The 24,536-nt window shown below is 40.3% G+C and overlaps 1 protein-coding gene across 1 annotated transcript in view; it reads left to right on the forward strand.

Annotated features, from left to right (window-relative positions):
• Positions 1–9,341: 9,341 nt before the first annotated feature.
• Positions 9,342–24,536, forward strand: part of ZNF516 (zinc finger protein 516) — an 86,962-nt gene continuing 71,767 nt past the window's right edge. Inside the window, exon 1 of the mRNA XM_026841365.1 lies at positions 9,342–9,361. The gene's annotated coding sequence lies outside the window, so the exon portion shown is untranslated. The remainder of the gene's footprint in view (positions 9,362–24,536) is intronic.

Raw genomic sequence — 24,536 nt, forward strand, 5'->3', positions numbered from 1 at the left:
AGGGCGGGGGGAGAGCTGCGCCGGGGAGGGGTGGTGGTGATGGGGGCAAAGGTTTTGTGTAGGCAGCGATTATTTTGAGAGTTTTGCTCCTGTAGTTTTGTCTGCGGTGGCTGTCTGGGACGAGTTGTCTCTCTGTGAGCGCTGCTGCTTTGTTTTCCGCCAGCGTGTCCTTCAAGCTCTGCCACAGCAAACTCACAGCTGGCCAGCCTGGTCGTGTGTTGCTCTTTGCACCCTGTCTTGTCCCACCATGCAGTAAGGAATGGTGGGCTGCAGTGGTTTTCGGAGCTTTTCCCCTGCTCAAACTGGAAGCTGAAGTTGTGTAGGAGCACCTGTGGTGTAATTAGCATTATGGTGCAGTTATTCCAGAAGACATCTTTCGTTTCACAAGAGTAGCTGCCATAGCCATCTTGAATGATCTCTGTACAATGAAGTGATTTGTGTGGAGCTTTGTGTTACTGGCATGGCCTGCACCTTTACTAGCTTCTGGTGTAGAACATTCTTTAGATATCTGAAAATTCTTGCCTGGGGCTTTGTTTTCAAGACTTCAGTTTCCTATAAAACAGAGTGATGTTGAAGTGACATCTAGTTAGTGATAAGTACTATGTGGTCCCTATGAACAACAGGGCATTATAACCCCCCTCTAAACTGTTAATTTAATATGCAGAGATAATGCTTACAAAAGAAAAAAAGAGAAAAACATTGAGAATAACATTGTCTTAAGGAATGATCCAAAACACGTTTAAAGAGAGGAGTGGGATTAGTTAGCACAGCTCCTATCTAAGCTCAGCTAGACCTTCTGAATTCCTGTACGCGACTAAAACTGTAAGCATTACGAGCTGCATACAGTCCCTCCATGAACGTGAACAACTGCTTCTCTGTGCATCACAGAAAAGTTTACATCACTACCATGAATGCTACCTATCGTTGTTTTCAAGTGACCTCAGTAACAGTATAGCTGACTGGAATGGATCAACTGCAGTGACATTCAGCTTTCATGGATTAAAGTTTTTCTGTGACAGTGACTAATGCCTTTGCTTTAAGAATTAGGTTCATCGTATGTTTTTATAGTTGGTCATAGTATCAGGCTGTCAGCAAGATTTAATAATAGCAATTATCAGTACAGAAGCACTCACTGAAGGGGTGAAAACGTTTGTGCCATCCTTCTGAATCTCTGTCTCTTGAACTGCCTGAAAGTGCAGCCATCCCTCATTTTAGCAAAGGTAGATGTTTATGTCTTAGCACTTTACAGATCGGCTTCAATTGAGTGAAAAATGAGTAGCCTTTAAAATGCACCTTGCTGTTGCCGCTTGTGTAGTTAGTACTACTACACAGGGGGCAGCCTGGAAGAGTAGCATTGGATAAATGGTGAAGTCACCAACTCTTGCAAACTTTGGGCGGTCTATATTTGTATTTTTTTTTAAGGTCTGTATGTGCAGGTGACTTCAACAGTTATCTATACTTACCTGTCAGCTGGTGAGCTGTATGCTGAGGTCCTGTCTAATGGAGGGATATCTATATTTAAGTATGATCCAAAACCTGCCAACTTTGAAAGGCCTCACTTCCGTGAAGATTTAAATTCATGCCAGGTACTTCCAGGACTCCTCTGGGTTTACATACAGTATGCAGAATGAGCCAGTGCATAAGCTTTTGTGAGACTAGTGATGAAGTGTGGATATGGGTACTCAAACTGTAAAGCTGGTTTTGACTGTATTGTTTCTTAAAGTCATCAGAATAGAAAGCTGAAATACAAAGTGATTGCATTTTGCAGGAAGCAACTTGTCCAAGCTTGCAAATTTTACAAGTAAAATGTGCCTGTTAAAGTTTTTGAGACACGAGTATGAATTTGTAGATACATATCTTTTAAGCCTGAATGGGCGTTAGATGTATGAGCAGAAAGTGGAAATGGACTACTACTGTTTTTCCTAGTTGTGATGTTCCTCAATTGGGTAAGAGCCTGTACAGCCATTCCATAAATTGACTCGTTGCTTGTGAGCCCAATGCTGTCCCCTACTAAGCATGCTTACCACTCCCATTGACTACTAGGAGTTACATAAAGGTGTCTCCGGGTGGAATTAGTTTCTTTATGTGACTCTGAAAGCCTTAACAATATCGGCAGTTAATCAGCTAAAATTTACTATGGTGATTTTTTTTCTTTTTTTTTTTTCTGTAGCCATAAACTTAATCCAGATAATCACTGCATGGCAAGAAGAAAAAGAATGAGTCAGGTTTATTTGATTACATATCTGCAATATAAATATTTGAACCTTGGAGCAACATTGCTTTTTCAAAGCAGACATCTTACATGCTGCAAATGTTTACACACTTCAGTGCTAGGATAAAGCTGTCCCGATTCAGCCACTGAAGACAAGATTCTGGTTTTCAGTTACCTACTATAACTGTACCGTACCTCTCTGGGCATCATCAGCATAGTAATTGGGAAGTTCGAAAGACTTAACAAATAGTATTTGTTGATTGTCACTTCTGTGTTAAAAGTAAATGAGACTTCCTTTTTCAAGCAGGAGCGATTCTAGTAAATACTGTGTTATTAAGCCCGCATTAAAACATACTAGTGGATTATGGTCCAGGTAGTTAACACTGCTATGGCTTCCATTAGGATGACTTAATTCCAAATGTTTACTTTCATTACCTAACTGTTAGTCAGCAAATGTTCGGTCTCTTGATCTGCTGAACCTGCTTTGCTATTTGAAGCCAATGAGCTCTGTTTTTTTGATGCGATGATTACTCAATGTCAGTTATTAATTTTTTTATGTTGTTTACATCTTGGTTATCTGTAGAGGCCCATCAGCGTTGTTACACACTTCATGTTAGCAGTTTCTCCTTGCGTTCCTGAAACTCTATTATGGCAACAGGGTTTATGCAAACGGATTCAGGGCATTAAGCATGTGTTCCGAGATTAAATTAGCGCATGGATGGACAATACTTGCATCTCTTAAAGTTGCTGCCAAACTATTTATTGCCTAATAAGTTCTAGCAGGTATTTTATAGCAATAGCACCGGGCTGCTGTAATATAATTTGTTTACCACTCCCGAGTTGTGAGCTAACATTGCAAATAGTGCCTGTTGCAGGGACACTGGGACAGTGGTGGTTTACATGGTGACAAAGTCACGTGTTAATGAAGGTCTAAACTGTTTTAAGTCTTATGTCGCAGAGGAACAGAGGGTTTTTACTCTGGATTCAAAACCACTTACATTCTGATGACTACTTAAAATCAATTTTTGCCAGCTTTTCATTAAAGTCACTACTTTTGGAAAATAATTTAATTTGTATCAGCAGGATATTGCATAGCTTAACGCTTGTTCAACGAAATCCACGTTTCATTACGGGCTGTTACAGAAGCCAAAGGCCAGGCGTTGCTGTTGTACAGTCGTCATAAACCCACGGTAACTTCAGTAAAGTGACTGAATTCACAGGGCTTGTGCGTGGGGATGAATTTAGCACACAGCACTTAGCTCCTAATTAAAGCTTATAGTATTACATCCGTAATCAGGGCACTCTCAGAATCCCTAAGAAATTACTCTTTTCTTTGTCTACTCTTCTCCCTTTTCTTTCTTGCCATCTTGCTGTATGGTGTGGGAAGCTTGCTTCTCTGTGTTGGGGCTGTCATATTTACGTCCCAAAGGAAATGCTTTCCAGCAGTGTACTCCAAATTGCAAAGTAGAATAATTTTGTGGCTCCCTAAATCTTTAAGGCCAGTTTCTAAAACAATCTAGCTTTTAATCTTCTTTTCAAAGTAAAACAGAAACTACAAAGCATATGTAATTACAATTTGTAGCTATTTTTAGATTCCTGACATGTTTCATTTATAGTATAATGATAAAAACAATTGTCTAGACAGACAATTTTCAGACCAACAGCATCCGCTCCAGCTACCCTGCCTGGATTTCATATATGTTTGCTTTGGTCCTTTTTTTTTATTTTTTTTTTCCTTTTTTTCTTTTTTTTTTTTTTTTTTTTTTTTTGTGTACTGAAACTGCTTGTTTCAGTGCATGACGGGGGTGTGTGCAGAGAAAATGAGAGCTCTATCTATCGGGCAGGTCCTGTTGGGAATGTTTGCTGAAAATCAGATCGTATGTCAGTGAGTTTTAACATACTGCAAACACGCATGCTTTGTTTTTCCGGCAGGTAAATCAAAGGAAGAATGGTAAGTTGGCTTGTCGCTATTTTTACACTGCATGGAAATGCTCATTTTGGCTTATTACAGGGGTAAACCTGACTTAATAGTAATTTTTCCTTGTCTTTTTTAAAAAAGATGGTGATCAGTGAAGTGGTATTAGTTCTCAGTAAAGAGAGACAGGCTGGTGGAAACTGAGGTGTTTTAGTCACAATTATAGCCTCGTTTTAAAATAATCACATTTATTTAAAAATAGATGTGGGAAAGAAATTAGCCATGTTCTTTGTTTTTAAAAGGGTAACATGTGTGCACTCACCATATGGTAGCATTTAACCCATATTGTATGAGCTGACAACAAGTCACATTTTATGCTCTGATTTATTTTAGTGTTTCAGAATGTTCTTTTTCTGAAATCTAGTACAATAAATGATGCATTTAGGATTGTGCAATGTAACTCTGTCTTTAGCTGTTTTGCCTCATTGTTATAATGATACCAGGTTCATGAGTAAGCAGTTTTTTTTCTCCCCCCCCTTTCTGAAATAATTTCCTTAAGAAATAGTCGGTCTCTGTTGAAATGATTCGCAGGAAGAGTTATGAACAATAGCCAGTGACACAGTGTATTGTAAAAGGATCGCGGGGCGAGGTGTTACGGTCTCTGCTGGCTGAAACTAGAGCTGCTCCTTTGATGGCTGAGGATGTGCTTGGAAAGACTTTCTCCCCACCTCTCACTCCAGTCTTTGCACAGAGGTTGCTTAGTTGTCGATTGTAATGAATGCATTCTGGCTTCCCTTGCAGTAGACTCTGAGGCACCTGTATTGGTGAGCTGGTATCAGTATTGGCAGACACAAGTGTGATAAAACTATGAATCGGGCATCTTAAGGCTTGAGTTAAACTATGCAATTAGGGAAATAAGGTTTTCCCTTTGGATTTGGAGCCCCCGGGAGTTGTATTTTTAGGCTTTCTTTTCCTCCACGCCATCCTAGCTATGCGTATCTTCAGAGTTTCAGAAGATGGGGCTCTAGTCATAAGTCCCAAGGCACGCAGTAAATAAGATTTAGCCCCATACGGTGTGTCGTGTGAGAACTTCCAAAAGTCGGTGGCACTCCTTGGTGAGGTACCAGTTGCTCACCATCTGTCTCTTAAAGTCGTTTCTTTTAACCTTGGAATACAAAAATATTCCAACAAGGTTATTCACGTGTTTGTGTGTAGTGTCTATAAGCGTACTGAAAAACTGCTAAGCTTCTAATTTCAGTGTGGTGTTTGAATACTAATGTATACCAATTAGGAATGGCTAACGCTGTAATTTATAGAAGTTGAAAGGAGTATTAAACACTACCTTTCTAACATTAAATACAGCTTTTCCTCCTGTGTGTAGCTGCTTACATGAAACCAAGGGTCTGTCTTCCAGACTGTTGTGCTAGCATGTTGATACATCCTTGGATAAACTACCAGTCTCATGTATTATCACGTCAGCCCTTTGCAACATCCTATGTGTAACTGTACCTTTAGCTGATGAACACAATACTTCCTTGGAACTGTTTTTAATGACTGCGTGAATGCTTATTTTAAAACCATTTTTAGAGAAGTGTTTTCATCACTGTGGAGGAAAGCTGTATGAAATCTATACTTACTTTAATTAGATTTGCTCTGTTTGTCTCTGTTTTATTTTCTTTCCCCCCAGATAATTTTTACCTCTGTAATGAATGCTGTGATCTTCAATGCATAATTTATACTGACTTTAATAATGATACTTGGAGAATGTTTTAGTGCTGGTTTGAGAAAACATAACAATTTATGTTGATAACCCCAGTCCCATTAAATTTGAACAGATTTTAGTAGAGGGTGCTGTGACTGTCAGTGGTGTGGTGAAATAACCCACTTCTTGTTGTGGCAGGCATATTGGAGAGTTCATCTTATCATGAACGGTGCATACCAGGTGTCAAGTGACATGCTAGACACACAGCTTTGCTCCTGAATGACTCCTTCCAATTAGAAAGTAATGGCTTTAACGGGATCAACAGAGTAATCGGAGTCTTTCAGTTCTGCGGTGCCAGGAGGGTGTATATTTGCAAATGTTATTTATTTATCTGTTCCTTAATGAGTTGCAAAATTGTTGGTAACCTTGAGTAAATTGGGGGGAGGAATACTATGTGGAAATTGTGGGATTAGTGGTTTAGCAGTTGGGATTAGAAATAGTCTCAGCAAATTACCCTGTTGATACTGAAGCCAGAATCTGTTAATGGGGTTACGAGCAGATTGGTTTATCAGTCATTTATTTTCTAGGTTGATTAGGGATTATAGGTTGCCATGTATTTGTATCCCAAAAGTAAGCAGTGCAAAAAGTGAAGATTGCTAATATTTCACTTCAAAATTTCATGTACTTAAAAGGAGGGTGTCTGGAGCTCAAGAGTGTCTTCTAGACTGTGGGCAGCCTTTTCTTCCAGATTTTGGTGCTCTGAAGTGGATGTCTTAAGGAGCCTGGGTATTTTAAAGGGGTGGCTTGGCTTGTTAAAAGTCTGAAGAACAGCGCGAAAGCAGTAAGGTAATCAGTGAAATTCATGCAGGCCACTAAGCACGGAATTTTAAATGCCTGTTGCTGAATTGTCTGCTGTTATCTCTCTTACTGTTTCAGTGCAGAACCTAGGTCATTTTTTAATCATGATAATGTATACGATGCCCAGTCTGTGCAATAGCCTGATGACTTCTGTGTGTCCTGTTCTAACCTGCAAACAAACTGTCTTAGTGTGTACCCCTGCATAACAAAGTCACCTATATATTGCAGGTGATGCGTTTGTCTCTGAGCTAGGCATAGAATTGCATACCAGGGTGTCCCCTCTGAGTCTTCATAAAAAGATGAGAGCCACGATGGATTCCTTTAGATATTGCTCTTATCTTCTACTGTCTAGCTCAGGAGACGCTGTGGCTTTCACAGTCTTTGCTACCTTGTCCTAGTGTACAGCTTGATAACCTAATGACATTTATTGGTTTTTCAATACTTGCCAAATGAAATGCAATGAAATGGCAAGTGAAGATTCCTGCAACTTTTTAGCTAGATTTAGAGCACTGGAAATGATGGGTGGAGAGATTCATAACTTTTTTCACTTCATTGGCTCTGACAGAAAATAAGGGGGAGAAGAAGTATAAGAAGAGAAATGCTGACCTGATTTGAAAGAGGAATGGAAAATATTAGGTAAAGAGGAATCCGCTGGGGACTGGCCAGTCTGGCAGGCTGAGGAAAGGGAAGGAAATGGGGTCCCTGAAATGCCCTGAAATGTAAGAAATCAGGCTAATTCCTTACCTTTCTAAAACCTAGGTTCTGTTCTCCCCTTGCAAAAAGCCTGCCCAAACCCACTGCAAGCTTTGAGCCTGGTCTCCAGGGGTCAAGGCTTGCATCACTAAACTGGAGAGGAAGACAGATGGTTATCCCCTTAATGGCCCTTCTGTGTGCGAGTCTTGTGCTCCTGGAGGACAGGAGATGGGAGAGAGAGCGTAATGGATGTGGTGAAGGATGAGCAGGCCAGGGCAGTGGCAGGATCAAGAAGTTTGTCTGAAGTTTGGTTTGGGTCCTCTCTCTTTCAGGTCGTTGTGCAGGACCAGCACAGGTTACTCTGCAGCATGTAGAGACCCTTTTCCAGTCCTGCTGGCTCAGTGGGGTTGGAAGCACTACCCTCTGAGTTGGTACTTCCCCTGCGTCAGAAAAAAAAACCCCATCACTTCTGAGTTGTCTCCCTGGAAGGGGACACATTCACCCACCCTCTTAAACTAAACTCTCTTCAGCCTTTAAGAAAAAGGACAAGATGATCAGAAGTGTGAGTCTGACAGCTAAGAAGATGCTAGACATGAAACAGATTTTTGTTGTTCTTACAAACCCAGTTTATATTGCTTTGTTTAGTGTATTTTACACTTTGGAGAAGAGAACAGTATTTGAAGGGCTGAAATCCCAGTTTCGCATTCTAATATGCAAAATGAAGCTTTCAGTTTGAGTTTTCTCATTAATCTTTTAAAAAGAAAATATCTGTGTAGGTATAGGCATTTGTGAATGTAGAAAAAAATATATGAAAAATACTTTTGTGGAGGAGCAATAAAAACTCTTCACACAGTCATCCCTACTCACACACTCTTAGGGTCTAGTGGATTTTGTCTCATGTAGCACAGAGTTTTCTCATAGTCTTACAGCCTATCTGCAATGTTTATTGAAGACCAGATACATATAATTACTCTTTGTGTAGTTCCACCCCCAAGGTTACACCTTGCGTTTGGAATAGCAGAGCTCTGCCAAGATGAGGTGGCTGACTTGTAAAGATCTCTCAGCTGTTTCACGGCTGGCATCAGCTCCGCAGAGGCAGTGAAGAGCTGGTGCGAGTAGCAGCCGTGGAAAAGGCTGGAGGAGAGGAAAATGCAGGGTGTGAGGAGCTGAACACAGGCTTAAAGGAAAGTAGGATGTAACAAGACCGTGCAGACATAAGGGGGAAGAAAATGGGAGTTTGGAGGAGCCATGGTTGTCCAGGAAGACTGTTGAAGGTGGAGAACCAGTTTCTCCTGTGTACCTAAGGACACTGGGTTTCTGTAGGGGTGGATGTTCTTGTTATTTATTTCATTGAAAATCACCATGTCATGAATCTGGGGTTATCATGTTAAGGTAATAAAAGGATTGTGGCCCCTGGTAATGCTTTTCTTCATGAATGATGAGGCTGAGGTGGTGGCTTGGGCTCCCAGTCATCATGTCCCTGTACAGAGTCACTGAATGTTGCTGTCTGGGATGAGTTAACGTGATCTAACTGAGATTTTACTTGCTTTATTTTCCCATGGCACTGGTCTGCTGGGCGGACTCTGCCATCCTGCAGCAGCATGAGAAGGAGACAGGGAGTGTGCAGAGCTGTGTAGGAGCAAGGTATGAAGATACCTGGTGTCTGGTGCCTAGCATTGTGTGGTCCTACTCCGTCACCAGGGGTCCTGGGAAAAATTACAGTGTGAATAATGGTGGTGGTGGTTATGGAGAGGAGATGTTAAGCAGAAGAAGAGGAGGTTTGCCAAGCACATGTTTCTGTATGTGTGTGAAGTAACTAAATTTTTCTTTTGTGTAGTTACTTTAAGGGACTTAAGACTTGGCTCCCATTGCACAAATCACAATTTATCATAGACCTTTTTCCTGTCTCTTGCCCTCCAGATCTGCTTTGCTCTGCAGTCCCTGTTTTCCGGTTGCTGCGTACTTCTGAACTTGAGCTGAGGTCAGCATTCAAAACTTGAAGGTGGCAGAGACTTGGGATGAGTGGGTGGATGTGGCATGTTGAGCATGAGAGTTTTTGGAGGAGGAATATGAAGCAGAGCAGGTTTGTGTTCAGGATGAAAACAGCAGTGATCTGAATGTTGTAAGGGGCCCATGAGAAGGTTGGGGTTATACTGAGAAAATGGGCTGTTGGCACTGGAGGGCTGGGAATATAGCAGGCAGGATGCTGACAGCCACCTAAGGCTGATTAATTTTTAGCACTAGCAGCGAACTTCCTTCAGAAAGAAAGCAGAAGTTGCCATGAATGAGTAGAATTTGTTAGGACTAGCTAGGTTTGAAAGATGCACGTCAGCAAAACCAGCCATTAAAAAAAAGGCACTTGGGAAGTTTGTTGTTCATCATGTCTTTTCTGTGAATACTCATGAATCTTCTGAAAGCAGATTTTCGAGATGTGACTTTTACTGCTGCGACCTTAACTCTGATTACTTTTACAAAGAATGTGCTGGGTATGATGTTTCTGGTCTCTTAAACAGAAGTAATAACTTAATGTTTTAAACATTATAAAGGAAATAAAATGAGGATGTGCAGCAGTTCCTTTTTCCAAGCTTCTGTAGTTTTGATCAGTTCCTTTTACTAACAGTCATCCTCTAAATCAAACCACAACATGATGATCAGGTAAAGGTGTGTGGGAACATGTCAGGCATCTGTTTTTATCTGACACAAAGTCAGCGGTTTAGGCTTACAGAAGATTATGATTTATCAGGACAGTATAATTATAGCTGTTGTCATACAGTGGCACCCGGTAGCAATGATGATCTGTTGCTGTTGTTCCAGGATGTGTACAAATGCACAGTAAGAATCAGTCCCAGGACTTGATTGTATCTTCTCTGTGTACATGTGGTTGTATGGATTCATTAATGGGTCATTAAAATTCTTCAAAGCATATCTGCTGTCAAATGAAGTACTAATAAATGTCTCTTAATTATCACAGCCCTCTTCACAATAATAAGGTATTAGAATTGAATTTACTGTGCATTTTACTAGCGTAAGGGGGAAGCCAACTTCAGCGTTTAAGCCTCAGCTGGTGTTTGAATGTCTGTCCATGATATGAGGCAAAAATTTGGTGACAGACTTCCTGGTGCTGAAGGCTGCCTGTGTGTTGATGTTGTGGAAGTGCTTTCTGCTCTTATCCAAACTCCAAAATTAATAATTTCTGTGTGGGGACCAAACCTTCCCTGGGCTTGAAGGAAAACAGCTCAGTGGGGCTCTGGTTCTGCATTGCTCCCTGAGTGCCTAAAAAGGTGGTCAATGCCAATATACCTGGGTCATCCCAGAAATTAACCTGCCAACTACCTGGAAAATTGAAGGTGGTTCATCTGTATGTTAGCCCTCTTTGTATCTTTTGCAGAGGGGTAGTATTGAAAAGACGACGGTGAAAAAGTCATACAGTAGATGAGAACAACCAAGGAGGAAGTTTGGCATGCCATGTAGCATGGGTTAATTCTTATGAGTACAGCGCTCGCTCATGGGGTAAAGTATTTTTTATGAAATTTTTCTTCACTATAAAGATACTTTGCTTGTGTGAAGAGCAGTAGCAACTTTTTGGATTTGGTAATTCAGGTTATTAGTAAGAGCTGTGTGACATAGTAAATATTCACAGATATAAAGCTCACTTTTATGTATTTTCTGAGCAGTGCAGCTGGGAGTAAAGTGGTACCATATCCCATGAACATGTAAATGGCTTTGTAATTTCTTCTAGACACTGGTCAGAAAATAATACAAATTCCATCGCTTTAGGTCTTCCTATCAACTTGACTCAGGAGACTAAGACTTTGCATTTCATTGGTGTTTCTTCATTGACTTCAGTCATGTTAATTTAGATTTACATCAGCATAGTGAGACTACAGTTTAGCATTCAGTGTGCTAAACATGCACTGAGGTATTAAAAGTGTAGCAGGATGGCAGGGGATTGAGCCAGTAGAACTGCTAATGGCATATATCTTGTGTCTCTACATACTTCAACTGTACTTCCTGAGGCATACTTTAGTCCTGGTATAGGTAGGTATGGCCTGTGCTGAGGTTGTTCCTACCTGAGGTCATGGCATAGGGTCATTTATCTCACTTTCTGACTGCTTTTTCTTTTAACACATACTGCCTTGTAGGTTGGTGATGAATTCATAGCTTTTAGGTAGTCATGTCTGCTGCCGTGCATGTGCACACACGTACACACACTACTACAAAATAAAACCTTCAAAGCCCTCCCTGAATAATCTTTACTGACATCAGTGAGCACTTCTTACTCATCTGAGGAGTCTTGCTGACTTCAGAGACACTTTCTTATGAGTAAGAGTCTACCAGTGTTAGCAATGGTTATGCAGCCTGGCCCCATAGGGTGGTGTTATGACTCAGTCATCCTAAGCTTGGCATTGGCTGGGCGCGCGCACGCACACACACACACGCACACACACACACACACACACACACACACACACGTGTTGGTATTACAAGTCCTGGACTTCAAAAATGTGAAATTGTTGGTTTCACTTCTGTTACTGATGCTGGCCATCTGTTTAAAACCAGGCAAACAGAATACCTGCAGCCTTGTAGGTACGAGTTGCCTCCTTGGCCATGTGTGATGTAGAACACTTTGTATTTATGGCAATGCACTGTGGTGTGCTTTTGTCCCCTTGCCTGCTCCTTGGCATTGTGGGCTGGATTCTCCTCAACTCTTTGTCATCACTACCTGCTGACATGGAGACTTCAGGGGTGCAGGTCAGGCCAAGTTGGTCCTCAGTGTATACAGGACATACACCTGCACACTCTCTGAATATGTGTGTTTAAAGTACAGGTCAGTTGTTAAGAGAAAATGGTACATGGATTTGTTATTAGGTAATGGCAAAATTAAGGCAATATTGTCATGATGATGACTTTAGAAACAGAGATTGTTTTCTGTAGTTCCTCAAATACGAGAAAAGATACCTAGCTAAGTATTGTTAAGAAATGTACTTGCTCACTAGAATAGCAGTAAATGTGTGATAAAATCAGTGCCAAAGGTAAGAATGCAATTTAATATAATGAATCGGAATCTTGTTGTTTGCTGGATTTATGTGGTGGGGTTTTTGGTAGCGGGGGAGGAGGCTACAGTGGTGGCTCCCTGTGAGAAGCTTCTCGTAAGCTCCACCTGGCTCCAAGTTGGACCTGCCTCTGGCCAAGGCCTGGAAAATTAGTGATGGTGGCTGCACCTCTGTGATAACATATTTAAGAAGGGAAACCTGGGAGAGGGGGTTGGGACTTCTGAGGATGAGTTACAAGAAGGACACCTGTGTGAACATCGAGGTCAGTGGGAAGAAGGAGAAGGAAGGGAGGGAGACGCACTGGAGCATGGAGCCCCCCATATCCCATGGTGAGATGGCAGGGCCACCCTCCCTGACACCCATGGAGGTCACCAGAGGAGCAGAGATTTGCCTATGGAGGACCCCTGGGACTCTGTGGGAAGAAGCAATCCCTGCAGTAGTAGTTTGGCACTGGGAGGACTGCAACACATGGAGGTGACCTATGCTGGAGCATCTCCAGAGGAATGCATCCTGGGGGGGGGGGGTGTCTCCCGTGGGAGGGATGCCATGTGGAGCAGAGGGAAGACTGCAGCGGAGTGCTTCCCCCCACCTTGAAGAAAGAAGCGGCAGGGCAGACTGCACCCCCATCTCTTGCCCCTGCACTGCTGGGGAAGGAGGTGGAGATACCAGGAGAAAAACTGAGCCCTGGAGGAAGGGAATGGTGAGCGAGCAGGTGTTTTTAAGATGTATTAAGGCTTCTCACTGTCCCTGTCCCATTCTGTCTGTTAAGTGTCTTTGATAGTGTTTTGAATTAGTGATGTCTTTTTTCTTCTGCCAACGACCCTGTCTTTTGCCTTTGACCTTTAAATGGGTGAGTCACCCCTCGATGTCCTTATCTCCATTCCTGAGCCTTTTGTTTCATTTTTTGTCCTTCCTAGGCTTTAGGTGAAGAGGTGAGTGAAAAGCTTCATGTGGAAACAAAAGTCACAGATTTATTTTAAAGCTATAAAGAAAGGTGGATATGTGGTGTTGGCAAGAACCAGAGTGTACCCTCAGGCATCCTTACATTGCCAGTTGGGATCTGAGCTTTTATACAAGTAAATTTTATTGTCTAGGTTAAAAGCCAAATTCATTGAACCAAATTAATCTCTGGTTCATTTCCGGTGTTGGCAGAGTTTAACCAGGGACAAATGTAGCTGTTTGGTTAAACATTAAAGGATGTTATTGATTTGGTATTTTTAATATTAGATTAAGCTCAAAATTTAAAAGGTTTTGAAGCTTTTGCATGATGTTGCCATGCTGCCAATAATAAAATGGATCTATATTTATTTATTTATTTAACCAAACATACTTGTCATCAGTACAAAGCTTGTAATTTAACACTTGTCCTTGGTCTGGCAAGCTGATCCATGTAGGCAGATGCTGGTGGCCACTTGGAAACCTATTGAACTGACTGCAAAGATTTGCTGATGTGGGTCAGTCTGTACATCCAGGGGTTCAGTTTCAGAGGCAATTAACATTTCACTATTGCCTAATTTTGGAGCTCAAATAATTGCTTTGCTTATTCAAGAGAAGAAACAGTGCTTCTCTTTGAAATGTTCCTAACTAGGGTGTACAACCAGGTAATCTCCGTTAAATGGAAGGAGAAACAGCTTGTCTACTGCATGAAACCCCTATTTATGTATCGGTGTAAAGCATCCATTAGTTTATGGATTCAGAGTCCTCCTGGAAACGTCAAAAATCTGCAGTGCCCCAGAGTGCTAGATTTAGCACTCGATGCTCAAGATGTAGTTTTCAGCTCTGTAAAGTGTCTGAATCCTTACAGCTTCCCACTGGCTGTGTTTTTCAAGGTGTTGAGGTGCTTGGTACCCTTCCCAATTCAGCTGTAATTGATGCTCAATTAGAGGAGCCTTAGCAGCAGAAACAATAGCATTGCAGTTATCCTAAGGGACTCCGTCTTCTGAAAGATGGCTTACAAGCCTGGTTGGGTATATAGTGCAATATCAGTGTGAAGGGTAGTCCTGCCACTGTTGCAGGTTGGGGGCTTTGGGTCCCCGCTGATGCTTTCACCCAGATATCTGCAGGACGGCAGAGTGGTCGTCTGTAGGTGCAGCATTGGGAACTGAAGTGGCAGGGGGTAGTGTTTGTTGCTGTGGATTTTTCTGAAAGCAGTGAGAAAGTGAAAGGTTTAGGAAAGCTAAGCTGCTGACTTGGGTAGATGAAACAGTAATAAATGCACTGCTGACATAGCATAGGTGAGATCTTTGTGCCCCATTGCTCCATGTGCTCCCCCATCATGACAGCAGGAGCAGCTGAGCACGGAAGCACGTCACTGTTCCCTTCTCTGAGTTTTCATTCTGCAACCCCCTTGGGCCAAAAATTCCTCTCGGGTATCTCTTTAGGAAGCACGTTTTGACACTGGCTGTTTGCGTATGTGCTTAGGGGGAGTCACTGCAGGTGTCACTGCAAAAAAGACTCTGGTGTGGGGCTGGAAGACTCCAAGGCAAAGAAGTCGGTAAGAATTACTTGTTCTTAAAAAAAGTAACTAACTCATCCTCCTGAGAACAGCATAAATGTTAGGAAACAATGTGTCCACATTGGGTTTATATGTGGAGAGACTGTTTTAATATGACAGGTTTGTTTTAGTAAGTTCCAGGTGAAGGACATCATATTGGCAAGTTTAAAAAAGTTTAGGCTAACCCAAAATGGTATTTTAATATTTTCAGGAAGTGCTTGCTGCAGTATCAGGTACACCCATGTTACCCAAAGCTTGCTACTTTTTCATATGCAAGCAATTTTACCTGTCTGGGTTCAGTAGGAATGTGCAAATATTAAGCTCGTAAGCAAGACCAGTGTATTCACAAAATCTTGTTGTCAGTATCTGGAGACATGTACAAACACGGAATCTTCCCTATTGTGTGAAAGGAGAAAAACTTTCAGGCTTTGAAAGCAAAGTTCAAATCCAAGGTCATCTTCAGATAGCAAAAAATAGACTCTTTTGCCCAGCCAAAAGTAGAAGTGTGGGGATTTTTTGTTCTTTGTTTAAGTACAACAGTATATGCACTTGGGCATGGAGATGGCACTTCACTATGACTGTTGGTGGAGAGGTGACCTTAACAGAGGTCCTGGGCCAGATCAGTTCCTCAGCCTGCTGTGCCCCTTCTTCAGGAAAGGGTTGCTATGAAATGGCGGAGTCAATCCTAAGAGAGGTGTGGGTGGTGGTGTGGGTTTTTTGTTTTTTCTTTTTAAATCCATGTGCATTGTTTCTTTTGTGGTTGTGACACTGATACCTGTGAAGACTAGGTTTGCTGAGAGACATCATTAACATGCTATATGTCCTATGCAACTTTGCAAGGGTGAGGAGGAAAGGATTTGGTTAGGATTTAGCAATTGGCACGTATGCTCAAATGTTGTAAGGCCAAGTCGATGCAATCACCAGGGTGCAGTCAGATTCAGTTGTCCTGTGCTCACTGACAGGTGAGACATGTAGTGTAGCAGGCGTCTGCATGTTTGAGCTAGGTCATACAGTACGAGATCTTACTGATTTAATAATCTGGAGTCGTTTTACAGCATAACAAAAAAGTTTGCATACTTCTTCAGATTAACAAGATCTGTCTCTTAAAGCAGGGGATTAAGCTGTCATTATTCTCTATTTATATAACAATCACTTGTAGTGGTGTATGCTAGGTAGCTTATATAAACTTTAGGATTGTGTCTTGTTATCTTGTTACTTCAGTTTTAAAAACTATTAAGTAGCTGGGGAGTTGTGTTATTTATTTATTTATTTATTTGTTTGTTTATTTATTTATTTATTTATTTATTTGAGGAAATCAAGCTATTTTTTTTTCCTCCTTGCATAGGATGTGACCACTGCAGTAGTGCAAACTGAAATGAAAGCGTTTGCTGACCCAACAACATGGAAGTTGTGTCTGTTGCTGGAGTGCCTTGTGCTATGTGGATCTAGTTATTCATCCTTTCAAGCCCAGCAGGCCAGGCTTCTTGAGCAACCTCATCCATAAAAAAGAGCCCCTGTGCCTCATTGCATGGTTGTCTTCATGTGTCACAGCCATCGTGATTTAGAAGGCACAGCCTGTGTGGAGGGGCAGAGGAGGGAGAGGTGGAGAAGTCGAAGCTGTGAGGAGGCAGAGGAGGGCAGGGATATGGCGTGGAGGTGGTGTCTCATCTCTGCTGGAAGCACTCAGACATTTTTGTTTGAGTTGGGGAGTGCTTTGAAGTCCTCTGATGGAAGGACTGCCTCCTCGCCCCCTGTCTGCTTTCAGCTGGGTAGGTTTTCTACCTACACTTTACCAGAAGTGTAGGTTTAGCTGCTGTGCTTTACCAGAAGAAAGTGTTTCCTGTGGCAAGCAGAAATTGCATACAGAAACCCATGTTTGATTTCTCAATTCAGAGTCTGCTCTTTTAGCAGGTTTGATGCACTTCTTTTTGTTCCACTTGTTAAGTTTTAAAGAAAAAAATAAAATTATACTATTCAAGACCACATAAAATACTTAACTAATCATCTTGGCCAGCAGAGAGGACCCAAGGGAGGTGGAAGGGAAGAGGAGACAAAGATACCTCTCCAGTTAAAAATAGTGCAGTGAAGTGCCCTTTAATGTTTTTATGCCAAAACGCAGACAGGAATTTCATTTCAACTGTTGATTGACATGATCATTGCCCCTGTTGCAGCATCTGACTAACTGTGAGGAAATACTAGAGTATCTCCTGATTGCTGATGACATCTTGGTGACTTCATGCAGTGATGCACTTGTTTTCTCCCATTTGAGGCCCAAATGCATGCAAGCTGCCTGAGCTTTCCTCTGTTCACAGGTGGAGAGGAGTGAGCACTGGACTTCATCTCTGTGCTGCTGCTTATTAAAACTGTTGCTGCCTCCTCTCAATGGATGGAAGTACATCTCTGGATGTTGAATGCTAGTGCCTTAGTCTTTAGGTAGAAGCGTAGGCAGTCCTACCTACTCGGGCTTGTAAAAATTGCTACCCCAGTGGGTTTTATTGGGTTTCCTTCTTCTGTTTCTGTTCATTCTTCAGCACTTGAAACTTGCCACTGTTTGAATTTTGAGCGTGAAATTTTAGTTGCTAAATAAAACTTTAGTTATTCCTATAAATTGTAAGGGAAGCAGTAACAGCTTCATGTTTCTTACTCTTCTGGTTATGCCTGCTAGGAAACTTTAAGGAAATATATGGAGCTGTCAAGGATGTAAAAGCAAGAGAGTCTTGTTCTTGGAGAGAAGAGACTTGGATGGCTGACGAAATCGCAGCCCTTGGGTGCTGTGGAGAAGTAAATTGAAGTCATTATGACATTATGGCAGAGAGTGCCTGATCTGCCAAACTGTCAGCATTTGATGGACGTGGTATCTACTGACATGATGTTGCATGAGTGCCAGCCAGTTTCTCTTTCTGTCAGCGCAGTGTTGATACTGCCAAGTGCCTGTTATTCCCTTGAACTATTGCACGTGTAAAAAAAAAAAAAAAAAAAAAAAAAAAAAAAAAAAAAAAAAAAAAAAAAAAAAAAAAAAAAAAAAAAAAAAAAAAAAAGCTGCCAATCAATACTATAAATGGGTAATTTATGTTTGGTGATTATCAAACATGTATTGATCTTTCTTTCAGTTATGGGTGTGTTACATTAGGAAATCAGTAATTGAGAGGGTTGAAGTATTGGTAAGAGATAATTTTTCTGAATTAAAACATAAACATTTGCAACACTTAATAACTTGAAAGATAGAAATACTTTCCTGGCAGCTTTCCAGCATCAGTTTCATTTGGGAGCTGACTCACTAACACCCTAAAATTGTGGAGAAGAAAAATCCATGAAAGTATGAAGTGACTTTTTTTTTTTTTTTAATTTAAATGGTTGGTGTGCTTTCTTTGTTTGTTTGTTTAACATTGCACAGAATGAGCATCCCAAGGAAGTGTTTTTATCACCCTGCTATGGCCAAATGCCTCCAAAATGAGTCTGGAAGCAGGTTCTGAAAGTGGAGATACAGCAGAAACAAAGACGAAAGTTGAAAGAGCCAACACCGACATTATGCAATATAGCAGATGAGAAATGATTCAATAATGGTTACAAGCATTCAGACAAGGGAAAAAAAAAAAAAAAAAGATTCCCACTTAACAGTATTGATTCTGCATTTGAAAGATGAACTGCAGCTTATTGCATCCAAGTTGTAGAGAATGCTATCCACAGATACAGAGAGAGGTAAGACAGGGAGGTTTTTGCCTTATGATTAGACAACAAAGTAAAACAGGAAGGATTAAAGGACTTCTCAGGTGAAGTCATCCCCAGTTTAATGCTTGTTGAGAAAGCACAGGCATTTTGTAGTGTTGGCTGAATATATGTTGTAGGGTTAAGAATATTTCTGCCACTGTATGAGTGAGTGTTAAAAAGAAGATCAAAGCTCCAGTCTTCTATTGGCATCCTCTCATACAATTCTTTGAAAGGGAGTGTAATTTTTACTTTACTGTGTTACTATTTCTAGCGTTTTTGGTTCAGGGTTTTTTTTGTGTGTGTGTGATAGTTTATCATCTCTACAATAACGCACAAATTATTCAGACAAAAACTGTAAAATCTGGATGACCTAATTATACATGTCTAAATTTGCACTCCTGTGTCCTGGTATTAAGTATTCCCTTACTCAGAAGAGCTGAGTACTTAGAAATCCCATTGCAGTCAACGGGAATTGCAGTAATAAGCACTTTGAAAAGCAAGCTCTCCTTGTTAAGCACTTAAACATGATGGTTTATAGAGATACCCGAGACTCGAAAAGTGTTTGCTTAAATTAGTAACCTAGTTAATGTCTCCAGAGCCAGTTAACTGATGAAAAATATTTGCACATAATTTGGGAAATTTCATTTTACATAATTTTAAATATTCTGGGTTTTTTTTCTTAGAGCAGTTGAGTAGAATTTGATCAGGTGTTTTAAATAGTGCCTTTTTGGAAGAAATTTTCAAGTTTCACACTGAAATCTCTGATTTCACTTTTTGTTAAATCTACTGGATGTGATTCCACTCACACTTAATAGGTATAAGTAGTTTTGAAAATATGAGTAGCCCCACTGGACTTAATCAGATTATTTATGTGTGTGAAGTTACTCAGTTGCGTAAGTGTTTGCAGAACTGGGGCTTGTGTAAAGTTTCAGTTAATGACTTAAGTTTGTTTTGTTCCTTTCTTAATAACTTCTTTTATTTTTTTTTAAGATGTCTGAAAAGCCTGTATTTACAGCACAGCCCACCCTCTGCATGCAGTTTCAGAAAGGGAAATCATTGTAGGTCAGCTTTTGTTCTGTAGAAGGAAAAAAAGTAATGTGAAAATAGAACAAATTTTGGCTTTATGCATGCTTCGTCAGTGATACAATGGATTCATTCATAAATGGTTAGTAAGATGTATTTTGATATTTTTCCTCTCATTGTAAAACGTAGGTGCAAGTTTTCCTGGAGAATAACAACACAAAAGCCTTATTTTAAAGTTATAATTATGAAATGCTGACTTTACAATTTGGAGCAGTTTAATAGTTTTATGTGGAACGAGGAGACGGATGAGGCTTTTTCTAGTGTAGGATACTTTAGGACACTGTAATTTATGTGCATCTGATATTTTTATTCATGCAGTGTACAACAAAACATGGAAATGCTAAAACTACCTCTTTTAGGAAAGTATATTTATAAAATAACAGTTTCAAATACATCCTGTAATACTGCCATACAGTTTGGACAAGCTGTGAGGCTCAGAACATCACAGATTTCCTCAGACAATATAAAATACTTGTTACTAAATTTTAAACAGGATTCATTTATGTGTCCTTTTAAATAGCCATTCTGAGTAATACTTGAAAGTTTAATGGTTTCAGACACTTTTTGGCTTGCTCTGCAGACAAAATAGGGCATTTTCAAAGTAGCAATTAAAGCATACTGAACCCCCGTGTGCTAAAGGGTAGACCAAAAAGTACTTCCTTCAAAACCTCACTCTGTAACCTCTCTCCCTCACTCCTCTTTTCTCTTTTCCTCCTCTGTACAAGATATTTTATTTTTTTTTCCTTTCTGGATATGCATTCTTGAGTGCTTATCACTAAATTATCTGATTAACCCTTATACCAAAAAAGCAAATGAGAAAACTTGCAAAAAAGCACAGCTGAGGTTTTCAAAGGGAACTCTAAAATAAGATGCCTAAGTCTCTGGCTACTTTGAAAATTTCAATTTATGCCTCTTTTTGTTTTCTTTTTTTACTGCTGCGTGTCTGTGCACATGCCAGTTTATAAAATTTACTGTATTGTAAAACTGGCTTAACATCTCTTTCAAGTTAAATGTAGGCATTGAGGAAGGGTTGCTTTAAGCTCAGGTTATTTTATCAATATTCTACATTGAATTTATATTCAGAACCAATCTGCCTCTAGGTTTGTGGAGTTGGAGCAATGTTTGAGTGAAAAGAGATGTCTTCATTTGGCTGGGTGAAAGAATGAGCTGACCTCTCAGAGTCATTTCATCTGTGGAACTCACTATACCAAGATGTTACCAGAGTAAAATATTACAGCTCAGGCTAACTAACGGAGAGGTTGTGATATATGGCATATGCCATAAGAGAGCTGCTCAAAGCATGAAGTCAGGAAGATGCTGTTGCCTACTTCAGAATTTGCACCTTCTAAAGTTGGGGACATTGGTCTTGTCTCTTACAGCTTTTCTGATGATGAACTGATGGCACTGGTTTTAGAAGAAGTTTGGGGTTTTTTTCCTATGAATCACTGCTGTAGTGGCTGAAATTTTAAGGAAACATCCTTATGATTGTGCATGCTCTGTTATCTTGGTACCAAATATGAACAGTGTACATCATAAAGTGACTTTTTACTCCAGTAAAATTGATTTTTAAAAATCTAGTGCAGCAGTTAAGCTCTAGGTCAGCCGAAGTAAAGCGACCAAATGTTTAACAATGCCACTGAAACTACACTAGCTTGTATGACAATGAGAGGAGATCTGGCAGAACTTGCACTTGATGATTTTCAGAAATTTTTTTACAGGAGACTGCAGTTTATATTAGAAACAAACACTGTAGTATTAGGAAAGCAACTTTGCAATTTATATCTCGTGCTTCACTGAAGAATAGCTTTATTAAACCAGCTGCTGCTTACAGATCTTCTCCATCAAGACCAAATCTGAGGCTTTTTAAATTTTTTTTCCCCTCAATGATGAAACAAGCAGAAGCAGGCAGACTTGCTGCATGTTGCTTCTCCATTCATGGAAAAGATTAATTCAGAATTATCAAGCCAGTTTCCTGTTTAAATTGCCGGGGGTTTTGTTGCCCAGAACTGGAATTCAGATGAAGCAAGAAACAACTATTTCTCTCTGACCTTGACACTTGTTTGCTTTTCTTGGCCAGCTGAAAAAATGCTAGGACAAACTTCATGACAAAACACTAAGAGAATAATTAAAATCTTGCATGTAGTTTTTCAGTTGTTGGTTGCATTTATTTAGATAAGTGATTCAAATAATTATAAATAAAATTAATTGTAACACTCTCAGGAAATCATCCTGTGGGTGCTAGAATGGATGAAGAACTGTGATTTTGTGCACATTTGATGATTGATATTTGATCATTATTGTGACTCTCCCTGCAGAGATTTTATTGTGCTGAATGAATGCGACCAACTTTTGGCTTCAGTCTTTGTTCGGTAAGGTACTTTATATGAGGAGCGCCTTCAGTACTTGGCAGCTGCATTTCTTCCTTTAGGGCTTTCACCAGTGGAGAAGAACAACAATAATCTGGAGATAACTTAATTATAAAATGCATAGATGTTGTTTCACTTATTTGCTCAATAGGCTGGAGACATGGGAATATGAACCAGTGAAGCAATAAGCATTCGTCTAATAAAATGCTTACAAATTAAATAGCTTTTTAAATTTGGTATTTCTGCACTGTGCTGAAGATATTTTGTAGTTTTATGCCTTGGAGTTTAGTATGTTTATGTCAAAGGGCTATCAGAGTTGTTTAAATATTTTTGGGTTGCAAATCCCTTATAAGGAAATGTAAGGTGATACAAGCTGTTCGTTCAGTTGTGCCTTCCAGTTATTTAATGTATATGGAAACACAGTTCACTTCAGCTTTGTGAAAAAATATCAAATCTAATAATATCAGCATGAAATACGAGTCTTTTCCCAATGCTCCACACTGTGCAGTTAAGACTAAGCTGGACTATAAATGGTTGTTTTTGCAATACAAGTAGTTATAATGAAGTATCTCACAGCCTAGCAACAGCTCTGTGTCGGCATAGCTCACCGCCTTAATTAGCTGCTACCGAACAGGCGTGGCAGCACAGGGTACAAACTATTGCAGGCAAATCCCTGAATTTGCATGTGTTGTTACCATTTACAATGTTAATATAGATGACAACATTATTAACGTAGGGTAATTAAAGAGTGCATCTATAACTTTCTGACATCTCTGCAGTTTGTCTTATTTTAGGTTGCAGGAAGCATTATGAACTCTGAAGAAGCTGTAAAGAGAGGTTAATAGACATTACTGAAAACAGTTTGAGATTTAAATGGGAAAGTCTTTAAAATTATTGTTCTTTCTCTTATTCAGATATTTACATATATTTCATGGTTTCTACACTATTTTTTGAGGACATATATAGATTCTGGGTTAGGAGAAATACTTTAAAATGACTGTTGGGATGAATGTTGATAATAGATAGGTCCACCTCTTTTTAATGATTTAAAGTTGTTATTCAGTCAAATTAGACCTTGATGCACTGATAAACATCTGGTCATTACTTTCTTTTGGCAGGATTTCCCTAACAGTTTGCCTTCATTAACAGCTACCAAGTGACTCTTAGAAAATAATTAAAATTTCATTTGATGGTATTTGTAATATGATGGCTGTATTGTTGTTGGAAAGTGAAATCAAATGCTTGTTAGCCACAAAATCTCTACAGATGAGTTTCACTGTTTCAAACAGAAACTACTGGTCATACAGTGAAAGCTGTGAAGGCTGGTGTGTGTGTGTGTGTGTGTGTGTGTGTGTGTGCATGCACAAATACACTGATAATGTTTTCTCTTTCTTCATAGTAGCATGCCATTCACTCAAAAAATCTAATGAAGTTTGGGGGCTGAAGGTCTTTTAAATCTTAGGACATCTCAAATGTCAGTGCTTAAGAAAACAAGATCCCTATGATTAATTAAATATGCTATTTCCTTGATTTCTGTTCCTTCCCTTCGGGTGCCAGACACTTGGCTTGAGTTTGTCACTTGAGTCCATTCGATGAAGGCATAAGGAGGATGTCTCTGAAGCTCTTTGTAGGCAGCAGCGGCTGTGACTGGTTGGCAGTAAGGAAGGTGTCCGTGTTTCTGACAGCCTGTGTGGTGAGAAGTTGTTACACAGAAACAGAGCTGGTAGCAGAGTGGGAGGAGTGTATGAACGTTAGAGCTTTTTTTTTTTTTGTCCCAGGGAACCAGCGCTATTTGCCTTCCCAGCTTGAAAGTTGTGTTGTCAGCTTTTCTGGAGACTGATGACCTCTCACATATGTTCATAAAAAGGCAGGGAAGGGAGTCAGCTTTACCTTGGCGAGGCGTGTTCCCATCACTCTGCTGGAGATGCTGGCTGTGCAGCTGGGCGGCTGCAGCACCGACTGTTTTGCAACTCACTGTAAAAGATAAAGCTTGCCCTGAAATTCTGCGGTCGCATAAAAGCGACTCTCCACCCTTCAACTGGAGGTGGCTGGGCTGTAAGATATGAACATGAGGAGGCTTTCAGCCTTTTTTTGTACAGCAGCAGACGGCTTGAGATTTGTTATTAATAGTCATGGGAACATAAGAGGGTCTGAACTGGGTCAGACTAAAGGTTTGTGTGCTCCGGTATCTCCCTCTGTGTTGGCTGCTTGGGGAAGGAGCATGAGAAGTGGGACAAGCCTTTGGTGGTAACCCCTCCTGGGGTACTCTCCAGGTTGACCAGTTTGCAGCTCAGTGACTTCCTAAGCTAGGGGTCATGTCTGTGTCTTTTTGTTTTCTTAGCTCTGAATGGGCTTTTCTTTCATGAGTTTTTCTAATTGCAAATGTTGGTCCTCATTTGAATCAGTTAAGTAGTGGTGAGCCACTAGGCAAATTGGGAACTTTCTTATAAT

The sequence above is a fragment of the Athene cunicularia genome (genome assembly GCF_003259725.1).
Source record: "Athene cunicularia isolate RWA chromosome 2 unlocalized genomic scaffold, athCun1 chr2_part1, whole genome shotgun sequence".
Lineage (NCBI taxonomy): Eukaryota > Metazoa > Chordata > Aves > Strigiformes > Strigidae > Athene > Athene cunicularia.